Genomic DNA, 12,403 nt, shown 5'->3' with positions numbered 1-12,403 from the left:
GCTTTTCACTATTTCATCTGTTGTAACAGAGATTGCCTTTTTCTCTTGGTACCTTTTTTTTTTTCAGGCGTCTGAAATATTTATAATGCCATTTATACATTTCCCCCCCTGTTCCTTTCAGGACAAGTGTGCTGCAGTCTGACTTGTGTGACTACCTTCTTGCTGTGGAAATAATGGCCTTTTAATGTACAAGAGTTGGGTGCCTGCATTCCTCTCTATGTATCCTGGACCGAGGTTTCAATCTCTGAATATTTTATCTTGTCGTGTGACATTTCCATTTTTGAGTACAGTATATGGAATTCGTCTGCCATCAAGATACATAATAAAGTTTCAATTTTTTTCCCTTCTCTTTATCCAATAGTCCTAAAGAAGAACTTCTGGTTTCCATTATAAGTCCATTTTAAGGATCTTCTGAAATAAAACCTGGAACTGTTCCCAATATTTATTTGCCTTCTAACACATCCACCATGTATGGTAAAAAGTACCCTTCATACACTTATATTTCTGGCAAACATTCAAAAGATCTTTGTACATTTTAGATAATTTATCAATTAGCGTTAAATACCGCAGGTATGTCATTTTATAAAAGTTCTCTAAGATTATAGTTCAAAGAATATTCCAGTCCTTTGGTCCACATATTTTTCCCATTGGTCCAACATTGTAGTCAAAATTTCTTTCCATTGAAACATACAATGCTTAATGTATTCACTTTCTAAATTCAACTCTGTAGCATTTTATATACATTAGTTATAAGGTGTTCATCATTAGTACACGTGGCATTTCAAAAAGAACTTCAGAGACACTGATTATTTCATCATAGTTATATTACTGAGATTGCTTAGCTTGTTTGGCTAAGCTAGATAGAAATTAGCTAGATAGTAGCATCTAACCAATACTGTCTGATGTCAGAAACTAACCAAGATCAGATCTGATTAGTACTTGTATGCAGGAATATCTGGAAAGTCCTGTGGTGCATGCTTGACTATATTGTTGAAGAAAAATTCTGGAAAATTTAAGTGGCAAATCGTTTGTATATTATGAACAAAACTGCATGGATTCAGTCCATGAAAGTCACCAAAAGTTGAACTTTAGTTGAAGGAATCTACTTTTTTTTAAGTTTGCTTTTCCAGGGTTAAAATTCTTTCTGGATTTTTTTTCAGACCTAAACTGAATTACTGTGGAGATCTTGGTTCATCTTTTTCTGTGAAGTGCAAGCTTACCATTTACCAAGTCAAGGTATCACGAGTCCTGTCTCTCTCACAGTATAGTCTCCATTTGATGCAGAATTACTGAGTACTTTGGCTTCTGATAGACTTAGTTTGCCTAATAATGCCTAATAATTGCCTTAAAATTACAACCAGAGACGGCAACACATTTTTTATTATTTTTTACACTACAGTAGTTGTTCTGGGGTTTCTCTGCTTATAATTAGGTTTTTCCTGTACTTTAAAAATAGATTTGAAGATCAAAGTAGATAGTCTCTGATTTCAAGTTTCACAACTATATAATGGAATGAGAAGAATATTATATCTAAGATATCTGAAAGCCTTGGGTGGAGCTCCTAGGATTTCCATTAAGTGTCTGGAACCAAAGTTCCTAAGCTTTCCCACTTCACAGCACCCTTGGAGCTTCACTAAGTTTTTTTCAAAGCACCCCCATGCTACTGACTCGTGGTGTGTGACTGATGTTGAGTACTGTTATATTTCCCTTGAAAATTCAAAATATCCTATGCTGTCCTGTGACACTGCAGAGCGCAGCTTGGGAACTATAGATCCAGATAGTACTACATATGAATTAAATATAAATAATTTTCAGTTTAATTTTTATCTTTGTATCATCTGTTCTCTAAAATTAAACTCCTGACAATCTGCTCAAAGACCAGGAGGACTGCAAATAGAGGTCATTTGATGTGCTTATCAACTGCATGTGATTGACTTATTTCTACAACCAGAACTGGAGGAACGTCTGTCATAAGTAGGCACAATTGTTATTTTTTGTTTCACAACTGTCAGCGATCAATTCCCAGCCCTAATTACAGTCATCATTGAAGACTAGCTGTATTTTTAAATGATTGTACAATTAAGCACAAGTACGTTTTTTTCACAAGAATAAGTTTGGTGCGGGGGATAATGCATTGGGCTAAGAACCTAGTGAATTCTAGTCCCACTTAAGCACAAAGCTGGCTGGGTGACTGTGGACCAATCATTCTCTCTCAGTCAGAAGACAATGAAAAACCACTTCTGAAAATTGCCAAAAAACCTGCAGGGGCTTGTCCAGGCAATTGCCAGGAGTCAACAGTTCAATGCAAAAGAAAATTGCTTTTCTCAATGTGATTATTACATTTTCATTATTTTTTTTTCTATCTCAAAAAAGTAATAATGGCTTTTAATCCAAAACTGTTGGTCTATAAAGAACACAAAAATAAAATTTAGAGTTGAATAATACTTTTACTGTACCAAACAAAATGAAACAAAATCTGCAAGCTTTTGAATTCTCCAGAGATATTACAAAAAGAGACATTCTCGTGTCTTTTTATTTTCATGTTTACTTTTGTCAATCTGAGGCAAATTTTATTTTCTATCATCACGTGTTATCTTTAGTGGATTTATTACTTTATTTTTTTGGTGTGAAATCCTGTTTGGTTTTTCGATTGATTTTCAGTATGTTATAGCTGCATTGGAGTTTCCTTCAGTATTAGTAAACATAAGGGAATTTCAGTTGGAGTAGAAAATCTACACTTCCTACATTTCCCAACTCTCATCAAGCTAAGTTCTTCATAACAAGGTGTTTTTAGGTACACTGATGCATTAATACAAGCTTAATACTAATACATTTCTAAGGTGACTTGGTAGAAACATCTAATTCTTTATAGATTAGATACACAAAAGACAACATTGTGGTTGCACATTTATTTATGATGGAAAAGTCACAATTTGAAGCTAGTGTTTACTTTCAAAAAATACCTAGAAAAAAGTTAATCATCTGTAGACATTGACTGTAAGCAATGACACGAAAAAAATGTCTTGGGACATAAAGTCAGATTCCTGAGCTATTCCCATGGGCAATGCAAATTACTTGCATGTTCAATAAGAAGTGTCTGCTATTGTACTTTAATGTAAACATAAACATATGTAGTGTGTCACAGCTGGCTTTGCTCTTCACAATGCAGCTCCTCTGTTGGCATTTGCTGCACACTTTGATCCATCTTTCATGTGCAGAAATCTTTGGAAATATTACACCTCTCTTGGCAATGTTTATACCAGCTTGTTTGCTGCTGTATAATTTTACAGGCTCCCTTTGATGGACTTGCTAAACAATCTTACTTGACGGTAGAAGATATTAAAAAAACGTTTCTCTTTCTGTGTAGCAGAGTGAAAATTATGTTGAATGAATCAACTTGTGTACTCAGCAGATAGTGAACACGGAATGTTAATTACAGTGGCTTTCGGACAGATTTTTAAAACTTCTCTGCTACACCTTTGAACAGAGCAATTGTTTTATGCATTCTGAAATCTGAATATAAAATCTTGTGATAATTAATTATATCACCTGGACAAAGCTTCCGTGTCTTTGATGATTCAGAAACTTGCACAACATCAGTTCTAAGAAAGTGGAAGCCAAATGTTTCCTTCAGCTGGGAATACATTAATGAGAGTTGAAATCCAACATATCTGAGGAGCGACCAGATTAGATCAGTTAACACTACCGTATCAAAATAGTTTCAACCACATTGTTTTTTTCCCTTTTATACCTAATAGGTCTTGATACACTCTATTATTTCAATGCAATAATACTTGTGTAATATGATAATAAATTATGAACATATTATTTAGAAAGCTTAAAATACTGTAATTAGGAAAAAGTAAAAATTCTATTTATATTAATAGCATTTTAAGATATCAGTATTACATGTTGCTTTGTTTACCACCTGCGTTATAGAGAAAACTATTTTTCCATTATAAACAAACTGTTTCAGTTTCTTGCATTTTTGTCCTGGAGGAATATAGTATAACCTGAAACACCTGAAAAGTGTTTCAGGGAGCATTACTTGGATGGGACAGTATGGAGATATATAACTGATGATACAGTACTTGACCCAATATTTTCATGTTAATGTTGAAAGGAGTGGGGAGAATGTTGAGCTCTGTGGCACCCTTCAAATCGGAGATCTAAAGCTAGAACTTTCCCCTTCACCAACATCAATTGGAATCAGAATTTGAGGAAGGAGGAGAATCACTGAAGAACATTGACCTCCCAATCTCCTCAACCAGTCTAGAAGGATACTATGATCAATGGAATTATAGGCCACAATCCCCTGCCAAAATTCACTTACAGGAATGATTGTACCTGGCCTGATATCTGATAATAATCTGCTTCCTCCTGAACCCTTTTGGAGTTACAAGACTACCATCGCTCAACAACCTTTCCCCTAAAGGGCTGAACGCTGGACAAAAATTATGCAATAATGCGATGGTCTCTTAAGGAGGAGACAGATCCTCCCACAAAGAGGCATTCATCATAATTGTTGCAATATTCTCAGGATCAGACTCAATAAGATCAACAAGAGTTAAAGATTTAACTATATATTCTTTTATTTACATTAGGCATTCTATATTCACTGAATATTCACAGATAGAAGCAGGGGAAATGGTGTAGGTAGCTCCTTATATATACAATGGGTGGAGCTATATGTGGGAGTGGTGAATTATGAATACATTAAGAAGTGAAGAATAAGTTAACCCCTGATACCCTGTCTGTACACTATTTACACATTGGAGAATAAGGCATTTATATCTGACAAATCCCCCTCTAAATGCCGATTCGTTATACAACACCAGTTACATTCAGATTCAGGACAATACAAAACATACAACTTAGAGGTTAAGTATCTATGTTGTTTAGAAGGTAAAGGCTTCGTTAATATATCAGCTAATTGTTCTGAAGTGTCACAATGCACTGCTTTAATAAATCCATCCTGAGATAATTGTCTCACATGTTTAAATTTTATATCTATATGTCTGGACCTTTGTCCAATGGCATCAGATCTAGATATTTCAATGGCTGCTTTATTGTCTTCATGCATAACAAAAGGCAGAGCAGGTTTTTTCCAGACATCTGAAATTAAATCATTAAACCATACAAGATTATTTGCGGCCTTGGATAAACAGACATATTCCGCTTCTGTTGTTGAAGTAGCCACTAGTTCTTGTTTACCAGTGTACCAGTAGACTGGACAGTCATTTAAGAGAAATACATAACCAGATGTGCTTTTTCTGCATGAGGTGTCTCCAGCCCAATCTGCATCTGCATAACACGTAAGCTTTGGTTCTTTAATATCATTAGGTTCTAACATTAAACAAAAGTCTAGTGTACCTTTTAAATATCTTAAAATTCTTTTAACAGCTTCCCAGTGGTACATTGTTGGTTTGCTGACATGCCTAGATAATAAATTGAGTGGTAAAGCGATGTCCGGTCTAGTCCAATTAGATATGTAAAGGAGTGAACCTATGATTGATCTATAGAATGTATTGTCCTTGAACTCGGGAGAAGATTCATCAGAATTCCTTAGAAAGTCAGTTTGCATAGGGGTATCACAAGGTTTGGCATTGTTTAAGTTGCATTTATTTAAAAGATCTATGATCTTATCTCTCTGGGTAAGTTTGAATCCCCCTTTTGTCTTATTAATTTGGACACCAAGGTATTTGTTTACCTTGCCTAAAGATTTCAATGAGAAATGTTCATTTAGTTTAGTTACAAAAGTTTCTCTTTTTTCCTTATGTTTTCCTATGTATAAAATGTCATCCACATAAATCAATACAAATTCAATGTAATCATCACCTCTCTTGACAAAGAAACAATTATCAGCAGTGGTAGCGTTGAAGTCCATGGTCTTAAGTACTTTTACTAAACAATCATACCACCGTTTACCAGATTGTTTTAGCCCGTATAAACTCTTGTTTAACAACCAAGTCTCATTTTTGTTTGTGTATGGACTATGAGGTGCTCTCACGTATATTTCTTTATCTAATTTTGCGTGTAGGTACGCAGTCTGTATGTCATATTGGAATACATCTAGATTGAGTGCTGAAGCTACCACTAGAGCTGTTTTGACACTCTCTGTTCTTACAGTGGGGGAATACGTGTCAGTATAGTCCTCTGGATATTTCTGTGCATAACCCTGTGCAACCAATCTAGCTTTGTATAGAGTATTTCCTCCCTCTAAATTCTTAATTTTATATATCCATCTGGTACCAATAATTGTCTTATCTTTAGGTGCAGATGCAGGTGTAAATACATTTAGTCCTTGTAAACTTTCCATCTCTTTCTTCATTGCTAATTCCCATTTTTCTTTTTCTTCGTGAGGAAGTTTTAACACTTCCTCGTATGTATTGGGTGTTGTTGGTTCACCATTCATGTGCATTACATAATCCTTGTATTTATTTGGCATTTGATTTCTGGTGTTTCTAATGATTTTCTCGGGTTTACTATCGTTATCATGCAAATATCTTGCTTCCTTTTTTGTTAGCGTATCTGTCTTTATTTTGAGTTGGCTATTTGTCCAAGTTTTGGTTTTGTTTTTATATTTGTTGGTATTTTGTTTTTCTATAGTCCCTTTCTCATGAGATTTTGTATCTTCATGTTTATTTGGGAATATCTCATTAAGATGTAATTTAGACCAGTTAGCTTGTTCATGGAACACAGCTGTTCTGGAGACTATAAATTTGTTGTTACTATCAATGAATCTGTATCCTTTAGTGCCAGTCTCATATCCCATAAATCTGAGTCTCCTGGACACATTTTCTCCCTTTCTTCTTAATTGTTTAGGTATGTGTACGTCTGCTGTGACTCCAAATATATGCATGTGTGCTAATTTTGGTTTTCTATTATACATCACTTCATATGGTGTCTTATTTATAATGCTGGACCATGTTCTATTTTGTGTGTAATTTGAATAATGTAAGGCTTCTGACCAGAATTGTTTGCTTAAGCCAGCATCTTCCAATGTGCATCTAATCATGGTTTGTAATGTGGAATTTTTTCTCTCTGCAATCCCGTTTTGGAACGGAGAAAATGGACTAGATGTGTAATGTAACATTCCTTTGTCTTTTAACCATTGTGAGAATTCTTTAGACATGAATTCGCATCCTCTGTCTGTCATAATTTGTTTTATTTTGATGTTGTGTTGTGTTTCTATGCGTTTGTAAAATTCTTTAAATTTTTGAAATGTTTCATCTTTGTGTTTTAGTGTGTAAACAAATCCATAGCGGCTATAATCGTCCACTATTGTCAGGAAGTAACGTTTCCTATAAGTGATTGATGGAGTTAATGGACCAACTAAGTCCATGTGTACTAAATCAAAAATTTTGTTAGTTGATCTGGTAGATTTTCTTGGCCTGGGACTAGTTTTTAGTTTTGTAGATTTACATACTGAGCATTCCAGATAATTTTCACAATTTTTTATTTTAACACCTTCTGCGTGTTCAGTCATTTTTTGCACTACAGGAAAACTGGCATGTCCTAACTTCCTATGCAATATGTGAGCACACTCATCATGAATTGGTTTACCTATCTTTGGTTTCTTATCGTTGTGTGCATCTGTGTGATCATGAGATATTTTGCATTCATCATTGTCACTGTTGCTAACATTCTCATCATCTATTTCAATACAATCTTCCATATTTGAATCAATGTTATGTAACCATTTTTCTTTTGTTATTAGGTAAGGTAGTCCTCCTTTAGTCACCACAGTGCCTACATTTATTTTATTCTTTTCCAAAGTTGCCTTTCCTTTTGAAAAGACAATGTTAATGTCAGAATCTCTGCTTAGTTTTATGGCACTTAATATGTTATGAGGTATTTCAGGTATTAGTAATACCCCCTCTATTTTTCCTAAACCAGGCAAGGTTACATTTCCTCTACCTAATACTTGAACCTTTTCTTGGTTAGCAACCTTAATTACAAATTTATCTTCTGCAAATGAAGACAATATACTTTTGTTATTAGTGGTGTGATTAGTTGCTCCAGAATCAATAAGCCAATTATTGTTCTCACTTTGTTGTGTGTTAGTGTTGTCTTGTTTATTTAATCCATTCAGTGAACCAGACTTTCTATCCTTTGAATTGTCTCTGCCCCCTCTATTCTCTCTGTGATTTGGTGGGCTCCTATATCTATGCCTTTCTATGGAAGGCTGTCTATAGTCGTATTTGTTTCTGTATTCTGATCTATATCTTTCTTTTAAGAATTTTGGGCAATCTCTTCTATTGTGTTCCCTGGATCCACAATTATGACATTTAAATGTTCCACTATATTTTTCTTGGAAAGCTACTTTCCTATATGGTTTATGTTCTGTGTGATTGTTAGAACGATTCCTTCTAGAATTATCTTCTGTTATCAATTTGTTAGATAGACTTTCTATGGATAAATACCCTAGATTGATTGTGTCTAAATGTGACATAAAATTGTCCCATGATGGGTCAAGTGAGTTGATAATGACACTTTTCATTGTTTGGTCTGAAATCACTTCCCCCCTCAAATGCAGTTCAGCTCTTATTTTGTTCAAAGATATTAAATGTTCACTTATGGAAACCCCTGGTTTTATCCTAGATGAAAAGAAGTCTTTAGATATCCTTGTGGTGGTGGCTACACTGTCACTGTGAAACAAATTAAACATGCATTGAATAATTTCTGAAACAGTCAAATTTGGCTTAATGCTGTGATACATTGCAGGAGACACACTAGATATTATTAAGAAAAAAGCTCTATGGTGTAAGCAATCTATTTTTAGTGTCCAAGGTCTTTTTGGGGGACTAGTGATAAAAAACAGTAAGTTTTCCTTCATAAAGACAACCTGGAGCTGTTGATACCATTCTTGTAAATTAATGCCATCAACCCTTAGTTTTGGGAAGTCACTGGGTAAATTTCCGACATTATTGGGTCCACTACTTACAACCTGAGGTAGTCCGTGGTCTCGTAAATGCAGAAAATTGCAAAACGGCATGGGGATGCTCGCTACGAGTCTGCATGATCTTCTCTCCTGTTCATGTCTTCCCGGATCGTCAGCGTAGTTTCGCGCATGCGCGTTGTCCATTTCTTCTTCGGCGTCGTCGTGGAAGGTTCTCCTCATTGCGGCTCGCTCGCTCTGCTCCTCTTCAGATGAGTCGGTCTCTGGTTCGACTTTGGGGGTTCTGGCGACGGTGGCTGTTCTTCCTCTTCTATTGAAAGCGTTGGTGCTTGCTTCGGTCTGCGGCGTAGGGCGGTATCGGCAGGGCTCTCTGGGTTCCGGCGTCAGCGCTCTAGTAGTCAGGATGGGAGCGGGCAGGTCTTGAGGCATTGGCTTGCTCGTTCGCTTTTTTAGTGTCTTTTTAGTAATTTTCAGTTTTGGCCCAAATGCAGCAAAGAGCGTTTTCATCGCTGATTTTATTTGGTGTTTTGTTGGATCTTCCTCGCTTTCTGGTTCTGATTCTTCTGAGGTGTTTGAATCTTCCTTTTCGTTTTCGTTGTCCGATAATATTTTTCGCGCCAGGAATTTTGAATTGAGATTGCTGATTGGCTCTTCTTCGTTCATCTTGGAGGCCGGTTGAAACCAAGATGGCCGCCATTCAAATTTTTGCGCGGGATCATCGTTTTTCTTCTTTGTAATGATTTTCTCCGCAGTCATATTACTCACTATTTTTGGATCTTTGGGTTTTTCATTGGTGATGTTTTTCTCTCTCGCTGCTCCGCTGTTCTTTAGCATATCTTGGAGGTTCGCGATGAGGCTTTCATCATTCTTCTGGCTTTTTAATAGTTTTAATATCTCTGACCTGAGTTCGTTATTTTCTATTTCGATTTCCTCCTGGTCATCAATTATTTCTTCGTCTTCAGTGGTGTATTCTTCGGATTCTCTCGAAATTGCATTCGTGGATTCGTTGATTATTTCTTGTTCCGTTTCCATTTCTTTGCTGTAGGCCCTGGTGTTGGGCCTATCTTTCTTAGACATTTTAAAGCTTTTTATTGAGTCAATTAACCATCCTCTGCTACCAGTTTGTTGCAATATTCTCAGGATCAGACTCAATAAGATCAACAAGAGTTAAAGATTTAACTATATATTCTTTTATTTACATTAGGCATTCTATATTCACTGAATATTCACAGATAGAAGCAGGGGAAATGGTGTAGGTAGCTCCTTATATATACAATGGGTGGAGCTATATGTGGGAGTGGTGAATTATGAATACATTAAGAAGTGAAGAATAAGTTAACCCCTGATACCCTGTCTGTACACTATTTACACATTGGAGAATAAGGCATTTATATCTGACAATAATCATAATCTCTTCCCCCTCTTTAAGATTACATTAGATGGTCCCCTTCTTCCCATATTCAAACTTTTTAATCAGCATATCCATAAATCACCAATTCATTTTTTCCATTTTGAGCAAAAAGTCCATACTAAGTCTACAAGAAAACAACCAAACTCAGAGAGCACGTAAGACTCCTTAACCATTTCTTTTTGCTTATTGTTTCTTTTCTGTAAAATGCTTCTTGTGCTAAAGCTAATAAAAATATTTTGGAGCACAGCCTGGGTTTATATCTGTTCCATATTCCTGATATGGCATTCCTAGTAATGTTAGAACCATCAACTGCATTGTCTCTTTTAACCATAATTTCTGTATTTCACAACCAATTTGTCCAAGGCTCCAAGACAAATATCTCCATTAATTTCACTAAGAGAGATGTTGGCAGTTTCTCAGTTTTGCCTCTCTCTGCTCTCTTTCTTGATATAATTTCACCTTGATCCCAAGCTTTTCATTTAACTATTAAACGAGTCCTTGATGCCAAAAGTTCGAAGTTTGATGTTACAAAAGAGTGAAAAGGCCTCCTAACTCTGCAGCAAGGCCAAGATTAATGTGGGTTCAGCCAAAATGTGAACTCAACACATTGAAGGTATTGGTGATCACACACCATTCTCAGCCACAAATTAGCCACCCAATATAATCTGGTTTAGTTTGTTGTATGATTCCAGCCCATGTTTATATTTCAATTTTTTGGATTCGAGTTTATTACTTTCTGTGAATAAAGTGTGGTTAAGATATCATGTAATGAATACATGTATTTGTTAAGAACTGCACATGTAATACGCAGCTTTTCTAAAACACTTCCAGGACAAGATTTCTGCACAGATTGTATGAACTCATTTTATGCCCTTGATGCCAAATTGAAGCTGTGCCAGCCCAAACAAATGAGCATAATCAGCAACCATGTCACATTATATATTAGTGAGTAGCAACTATGAACAGTGATGCCAGCTGGTGTTTTATTGCCTGAAAATTTCCTCATGGGAGATGCAGGTGTAGTCAACCTATGGCCAAGATGCAGAACCAGCCTCCTTATTTTTATGAACCTCAAAAGCTACTCTGATCACATAGAGATGTACTGGATGTGCCTTCAACACTGCTGGGATTGATAGAAACTGCCATCTTCTCCTATCATGTCTTCAATGGAAAGCAGCTTTTCTTTTCAAAAAGTGAGGAGGGAGAAATTATTTTTCTCAACCTTCCCGCCTAGCCTGTCTGAAGTTGTTTTCGAGAAATAAAATAATTATTTCTTCATCAACGCCTGTATTCCTATAATTCAACTATTTGAATTTCTGCTTATTAATCAGCTGTTCCTCTTTTAAGAAAATAAAAGAGTGGCGCGACAGCTTCCCCAGTACCAGGCTGAAGCGGACTATCTGGATCCGTTCCAGTCGGGCTTCAGGCCTGGGTATAGCACGGAAACGGCATTGGTCACATTGGTTGATGATCTCTGGAGGGCTCGGGACAGGGATTGTTCCTCTGTCCTGGTCCTATTAGATCTCTCAGCAGCTTTCGATACCATCGACCATGGTATCATGCTGCGCCGGTTGGAGAGGTTAGGGGTGGGGGGCACCGTGTTACGGTGGTTCTCCTTCCTTCCTTTCTGACCATACGCAGTCTCTGTTGGCAGGGGGGCAGAGGTCGACCCCGAGGCACCTAGTTTGTGGGGTGCCACAGGGGTCGGTCCTCTCGCCCTCCTGTTCAACATTTATGTGAAGCCGCTGGGTGAGATCATCCGTGGCTTCGGGGTGGATTTCCATCAGTATGCTGATGATACTCAGCTGTACATTTCCACCCCGGGCCACCCCAATGGTGCCCTTGAAGTGATGACCCGGTGCCTGGAGGCTGTATGGATCTGGATGGGGAGAAACAAACTCAGACTCAACCCCTCCAAGACCGAGTGGCTGTGGTTTCCAGCGTCCCGTCATAGTCAGTTGGTTCCATCACTGACTATAGGGGGTGAGATCTTGGCCCCCTCAAAGAGGGTTTGCAACTTGGGTGTCCTCCTGGACTCACAGCTGTCTTTAGAAGACCATCTGACAGCTGTGGCCAGGGGGGCTTTTTAT

Source organism: Pantherophis guttatus, chromosome 1 (genome assembly GCF_059756535.1).
Source record: "Pantherophis guttatus breed Tessera chromosome 1, ASM5975653v1, whole genome shotgun sequence".
Lineage (NCBI taxonomy): Eukaryota > Metazoa > Chordata > Lepidosauria > Squamata > Colubridae > Pantherophis > Pantherophis guttatus.
The sequence above is the reverse complement of the archived record's forward strand: the minus strand, read 5'-3'. Positions refer to the sequence as shown.